The following is a 7,115-nucleotide window of genomic DNA, read 5'->3' as shown; positions in this document are numbered from 1 at the left end:
GAGCACATGCAATAACACTTTCGGCTGAGGGAAAAACACAAAACAAAACAAAACAAAACAAAACAAAAAAACACCTCACCAAGCACAACAGAGAGTCTGTGAACAATGTAGCAAGTCAGATGAAGCGAGGGCTTTATGTGGGAAAGAGCAGTTCAATTTCTGTAGGAGACAGAAGAGCACTTAAGTCTCAACACATCTCACAATCTGGTGAACTTCTTAAATACATGAGAAAAGGAGGGGGAAAAAGACAGCAACAAACTTTATAGAGAATGAGGCAGTATCATTGATAAATAAAATATTCTTCTCAAAAATAAACTTAAAAAAATAAAAAAGTTTAAAGAAATGAAAATATTCTTCAGAACTAGTAACAAAGTAGTGGACTTATGTAAGTATTTTAAAAGAAGCGCCAATGAATTGTGGGCATGTATTCATTCACTGTCTAAGAAAAATCATGCAAACACTGTTCTAGACACTGATGATACAGTAATGAATTAAAGTACCTTACCTTGTAGAAATGTTAGCAGAGGACAAATAGTCATCAACAACAACAAACAAATAAAGTGGCAGACAATTCCAAAACTTACTATAAATTTACGCTGATCAAGGCAGCATGATTTTGCCAAAAGAATAGACACATACAATTGAATAGAGTACAGAATTTGATCCACAAAAATTCAGTAAACTAATATTTGATAACAAGGCAAAGGCAATTCAGGGGAGAAAAGATAGCTTTCTCAACAAACTGCATTCTAGTTAATAAAATTGCTTCTCCTGAGGATATAGGTTAACAAGTCTCATGCTGCTACACATGTATACTGACACTGAACAATTAAGTAAATAGATGACAGATATTGGGAGTCCGGCTTCTTACTGTTGTTATGGGAATTCGCAGATAAGCAAAAGGAGGAGAACAGTGAAATTCATGTGGTGATGGATTAGAATTGGAGGCATTAAGAAAAAGTTGTATACTTTGATATAGTTACAGATGGCTACATATTGAAATATTTATAGATGTGTGCATATGTACAAGTTTGTATAGAATATTTGTCTGTTTGTTTGTTTGTTTTCTGTCAGCCAAGATGGCTTAGCGCATTGCCACCCAGTACCAATAAACCTAGCACCCAGATCTTGGTTTCTAATACAGTTTTCCAATTAAGTGAACCAGAGCTCCTTGGGGGAAATAGCTGACTCTATGACTAGACCAAGAAACATATAAGATGAGCTGGGAGCATCTTGCAAGGTCTGGAAGTAAAGGGGTGCTTAACAAACACACAAACACCAAAAACAAACCATTGACAGAAGTATTTCAAAAGCTCACAGAACAAAAAAAAAATGTCTCAATGGCCAAAACTGGATTAATTTGAGCAAGAAACTAAAATATTACATTATAATTACATGGGTAAAATAAATATCCATGCATTCAGATTGATATAAATAAATGATTTAATCAATACATGAGTGAGGAAGAGAAGACAAATCTCCCTTAATATGAGTTCCAAATATTCATATAGAAACTCTGCCCTCAAGCAGGAAGATTCTACATTCCCACTATGTAAGTGCATGATGTACATAGTAACTTCCTTCCAAAGAGTATAGTATGAAAATTGGAAGAAACAATTATTCTTTTTAACTTTATTAATTTATTTTGAGGGGGGAGGGGCAGAGAGAGAAGGGGAGAGAGAGTATCCCAAGCAGGCTCTGCACTACCAGCACAGAACCTGACACAGGGCTCGAACCCATGAACCCTGAGATCATGACCTGAGCTGAAATCAAGAGTAGGACACTTAACTGCCTAAACCACCCAAGTGCCCCAGAAGAAACAAGTACTTTTATTTTATTTTATTTTATTTTATTTTATTTTATTTTATTTTATTTTATTTATTATTTATTATATTTATGTATTTTTTGTGTGTAGAAACCTGAGAAACATCTCAGCCAGGTATCAAGGTCAATATCAACAATATAAAATCAAGCTGATGTTAAGTACCCTTGACACAATATCAGGAAAATGGCCCTTTACCTCCGTGGCCTTCTCCTCCAAGCCAGACTCAGGCTAATTACAGAAGAACATTAGACAAATTCCAATAGAAGGCCTCCCAACACAATACCTGGCCAGTTCTCCCCAAAACCGTCTAGGTCATCAAAAGCAAGAGAAGTCTGAGAAACTGTCTTTGCCAAGAGAAGCCTAAGAACACATGACTACTAATGAAATGTAATATCCTAGATGGAATTCTGAAACAGAAAAATTATTAGATACACAGGAAACCTTAATAAAGTATGGACTTCAATAATAGCAATCTATCAAAATAGATCCATTTATTATAAAAAAGTATATATTATACTAACATCATATGTTAATAGTAAATGGAACTAGGTAAAGCATGTATTGGAACATTATGTTCTACGTTCTTTATTTTTCTGTGAATCTGAAACTATTCTAAAAATAAAGTTTAAGAAAAATATAGTAAGTTTAACAGATAGAGGGGATAAATTATGTGTGTTGGGGGAGGTTCTGTTACTTTTGATAATATGATCAAAGAAGGGGATTCTAGATTACGGTGATATTTGAGCATAAAGCTGAAGGGACTTAGGGAGATAGTTATGAGGATTTCAATGGGAACAGTGTTCCAGAGAAAGGAACTAACAAAATGCAAACACTTAGCAGGGAAGGGGTAGGGGAAGAAAGCATGTTCATGTTAGAAGCCTTCAGGTCATAGAAAGGACATAAATGTACCTACAGCTGAGTGAACAAGGGGATAATTCTAGGCTATGAGATTCAAGAGGCAACAGACTTCTAGAGTCTTACAAGCCATGATAAGGAGTCTTAACCTTCATAATATTGAAATCACAGGAGGGTTTGTGGCTGCGGAGGATCCTGACATAACTTAATGTTAAATGGGTAACTCTGACTGGCGTATGGGAAAATAGATTTTATAAGGAAAGAAAGGAGACAGAAAATGGTGAGGTGATCCAAATAATCCTGATAAGTGAATGTTCTCATTGGGATGAAATTAACAGAAGTGGAGTAGGTAGGAATGAATCCAAGGCTTTGGCTTGAACATCCAATTAGAGCTTCCATTTGCCCATTAGAGGCGCTGGAGAAGTTCAGGTTGTATGAGGAATTAGGGAATCAAGGTTTTGATTTAGAACATGCTTTATTCAGTATCCAAGTGGAGATAATCCACATGCATTTGGACATTCAAGTCTGGAATTTAAGGAATTGTCAGGACTGACTGAGACTATTGAGTTTCACCATAGCATTCCAGGGTTATTAAATCCATGAGAGTGGTTGAAATTACACATGCAGTACAAAAATAAGAATACAGTTTCAGTCTCAACGGAAGGTAAGAAAATGCAAATTTTATAATTAAGGTTTAAGGTTACCTGGCTTAATATTTGACAATGAAAGCCAAAATTCTGAAAAAAGCAAGGATAGTACTGAGTGCTGTTAAGGCATAGCAGGGTGGGCATAGTCCTTGGTATACAAAAAGAAGAATATTATTAATGATGAGAGTAAAATGCATAAAATTTTGTTGAAAGTAATTTGTGAATAAGGATCAAAGCCTTAGAATGGTTTACAGTGTTTAATGAATAAAATTCTAAGAAAGTTTCTTAAGAAATTAGGCATTTGAAAGAGAGGCTTGGGTATAACCATATTTACCAAAGCAATGTTTAGTATTAGATGTACTGGACCTTTTTATGTTTGCACCTTCAGACGCACTCTCAGTTCTTACTTTGCTCAGTGCAGCAGGAGATAAATTTGTAGGAACTGTGTCAGTGGGCTCACTGGTCCTTGGGTGCATTTAGCCGGTGTGAGGCATAGGCAGGAGATGTTGGGTAGAAGGAGATGGAGGTAGTCTTCACACCACACCCTTAATGGCCAGTTGCTTTTCTTTACAATGAGCCACAGCTTCTTTCAGATAGCTGGTGCTCTGTTAGAATAACCAGTACTCTCTCGGAAGTAATGTCTACTCAGGCGCCTTCCTCCTGTAGATCCAGGAGGGGTAACAAGTTTATGCTGCTGTGAATTCTGCCATGCCACCATCCCTAGTTAGTGCCTTTAACACTGCCCTCACTGTCTATTAAACCAGTCTCAGTCACTGAGTATGTCATCTGTTGCCTGTAAACATTCTGACAGAAACATTGGAGAGATTTGGAAATGAACTAAATGTCTATGAAAGGGGAAGGGTAAGAAAGTCATGCAACTTACATGCAATATAATGACATGATGAAGTCAACAGAACAATCTACATATTAATTCTTCTACCAAATATATACAAAATGCTTACTCTTTTTCTAGGCATTTTTATAGGTGAAAAGAATAACAGACTCCTTGAGGAGTTTGCATTCCAGAAATATAGTCTTACATACATAAAAAAAAAAAAAAAACGTTTATTTATGAAACACCCCGAAGAGATTGCTGACATTAGAAGTAATGTTTTCTTTGTTCCCTGTATCTATGAATCTGTTTCTACTGGGCTTTGGTTGTTGTTTGTTTTGTTTCCTAGATTCCACATATGAGTGAAATCACACAGCATTTTTCATTTCTCTGTCCGACTTATGTCACTTAGTAAAAATCCCTGTGTGTCCATCACAAATGGCAAGCTTCCATTTTTTATGGCTTAGTAATGTTCCATTATGTATGAATATACGTGTGTGTGTGTGTGTGTGTGTGTGTGTGTGTGTGTGTGATATCACATCTTGAATTTCTTCAATAATATGTCATCTATCAGGGAAATTAAAGAGAAACTTATTTTTATATCTCAAATTTTTAATTAGTGGAGAAGGTATAAGTGAATTTCCTGCCTGTGGTTTCATGTCAGCTTCCAGTGACAGAAATGAACATCAGAGTCTGTCAAATGCAAATTAATGAGTGTTTCACATGCCATCAGCCTACACTAAGTATTTCTCATTTAAGAAAGAGTGCACAGTGCTAAAAATTGTCCATATTTAACACTGTATTTGATTAGACAGAGATTGTTTCTTGAGTTAGGTCTAGAAACCAGTAGTTCAGACAAAACTGTTGGCCTGCTTATGTCTTAGAGAGGGAGGGGTGAAAATGGGGACAAGAGGGTGTAGTGGTAGGATGTGCTTGGCAGTCTGGAGGAGAAGAAGGGAAGTTAAATAGCTGTGGAAGAGCAAATTATAACATAAATGTCCAGACATTTATAATAATTTTCACAGTGGAGACATAGATAAGTTAATATTTTAACTATTCAATGTTTTAAAATTTTTAATTAAATATTTTAAATATTTCAAATATTCACGGGTATTATGGATTTCATTTTATTTATTCTTATTATTTTTGAATGTTGAATGCTTAATGAATTTGTGTGTCCTCCCTGCACAGGAACCAAGCCAGTCTTCTCTGTATCGTTCGAATTGTACTATCTGTACTGCCAAGGCGAGCACGAGAGAATATTTTGGATTTTAAAAAGGAATTTCAGTCTTTTTGTTTCATGAAACTTTTTGTCAATCTGATTACAGGATAATGTTTTTAAATCATTAATTAAGATATGAGACATAAGTATTAAAAAGAAAATCAATCCCGGGGCGCCTGGGTGGTGCAGTCGGTTAAGCGTCCGACTTCAGCCAGGTCACGATCTCGCGGTCCGTGGGTTCGAGCCCCGCGTCGGGCTCTGGGCTGATGGCTCGGAGCCTGGAGCCTGTTTCCGATTCTGTGTCTCCCTCTCTCTCTGCCCCTCCCCCGTTCATGCTCTGTCTCTCTCCGTCCCAAAAATAAATAAAAAACGTTGAAAAGAAAAAAAAAAAAAAAAAAAAAAGAAAATCAATCCTATTAAAATACAGCTACCAAAACATTTTAAAAACTGATTTTGGTTAAATAATATATATGCTTCTTGATTAATGCAATAAATTACAAAACCCATCAGCAGATCTATTAGTACCATGGTGTCAAAGAAAAAAATGAACATACGAAGCACTTAGTATGATATTTAATTCCTACTGAGGATAAAATCACAGATACCTCTAATACTTCTGTGTAGTAATACCCATAAACATAATTGGGAGGGGGCGCCTGGGTGGCTCAGTCAGTTAAGCGTCCCACTTCGGCTCAGGTCACAATCTCGCGTATGTGAGTTCGAGCCGCGTGTCGGGCTCTGTGCTGACTGCTCAGAGCCTGGAGCCTGTTTCAGATTCTGTGTCTCCCTCTCTCTCTGCCCCTCCCCCGTTCATGCTCTGTCTCTCTCTGTCTCAAAAATAAATAAATGTTTAAAAAAAATTTAAAAAAAAACATAATTGGGAGGGATGCTAAATTTCAGTTCGAGAATAGTACAAATATTGATGTAATATATTTTCAGTTTAAATATATAAACTATATGTTAAGATTTCTTAGAACTACTTACAAAATTTAAAAAAACGACTTAAATTTTGAAGAATATGTAATTTTATAATAACATTAGGCAGAAGACTGGAATGAACAGTAAACCTACGGGGAGGACATATGGATTAAAATTCTGAGTTTGTCACTCTCTTAATGAGCTTAGGCAAGTTTATTAACTAGGTTTTATTTTCATTATATCTGGAATGGGAATCATAAGCTTATCTTATACAGAGATAAAATGATTAAATAAAATCATGTGTATAAAAAGAATCTGAAATATAGTAGATTAATAATATATAATTATAGTCTTCCTTTCCTTCAACCTGAAACTATTGATTAGTTCATTAAATAATTATATTCTATTAATGTGCAATAAAGCAATATGCATTTGCCTGGGAAACTATAAATGAGAGTTGAGAAGGTCATTGTAAACTATTACAGTTTCTTCAGATTATGTGTCTTCCTCTCTCTCTGCCCCTCCCCTGCTCAAACGCTGTCTCTCTCTCTCTCTGTCTCTCTAAACAATAAATAAACAATTTAAAAAAAAATTTAAAAAATCCACATAGGAGTGAAATCATATGGTATTTGTCTTTCTCTGACTGGTTTATTTTGCTTAGCATTATACTGTCTAGATCCATCCGGTTGTTGCAAGTGGCAAGATTTCACTCTTTTTTATGGCTGAATAATAATTATATATATATATATACATATATATATATATATACATATATACATATATATATATACATATATATATATACATATATACATA

General features: G+C 35.3%; 1 non-coding gene across 1 annotated transcript; it reads right to left on the bottom strand.

The window, feature by feature from the left end:
- Window positions 1-5,305: 5,305 nt before the first annotated feature.
- LOC125935865 (U6 spliceosomal RNA) lies at window positions 5,306-5,412 on the bottom strand. Its single transcript, XR_007461847.1, has one exon. It is a non-coding gene; the product is annotated as a U6 spliceosomal RNA (small nuclear RNA).
- Between the last annotated feature and the right edge of the window lie 1,703 nt (window positions 5,413-7,115).

This window comes from Panthera uncia, assembly GCF_023721935.1.
Source record: "Panthera uncia isolate 11264 chromosome A1 unlocalized genomic scaffold, Puncia_PCG_1.0 HiC_scaffold_17, whole genome shotgun sequence".
Taxonomy (NCBI): Eukaryota; Metazoa; Chordata; class Mammalia; order Carnivora; family Felidae; genus Panthera; species Panthera uncia.
Note: the sequence above shows the minus strand (reverse complement) of the source record. Positions and strands in the feature narration are given on the sequence as shown.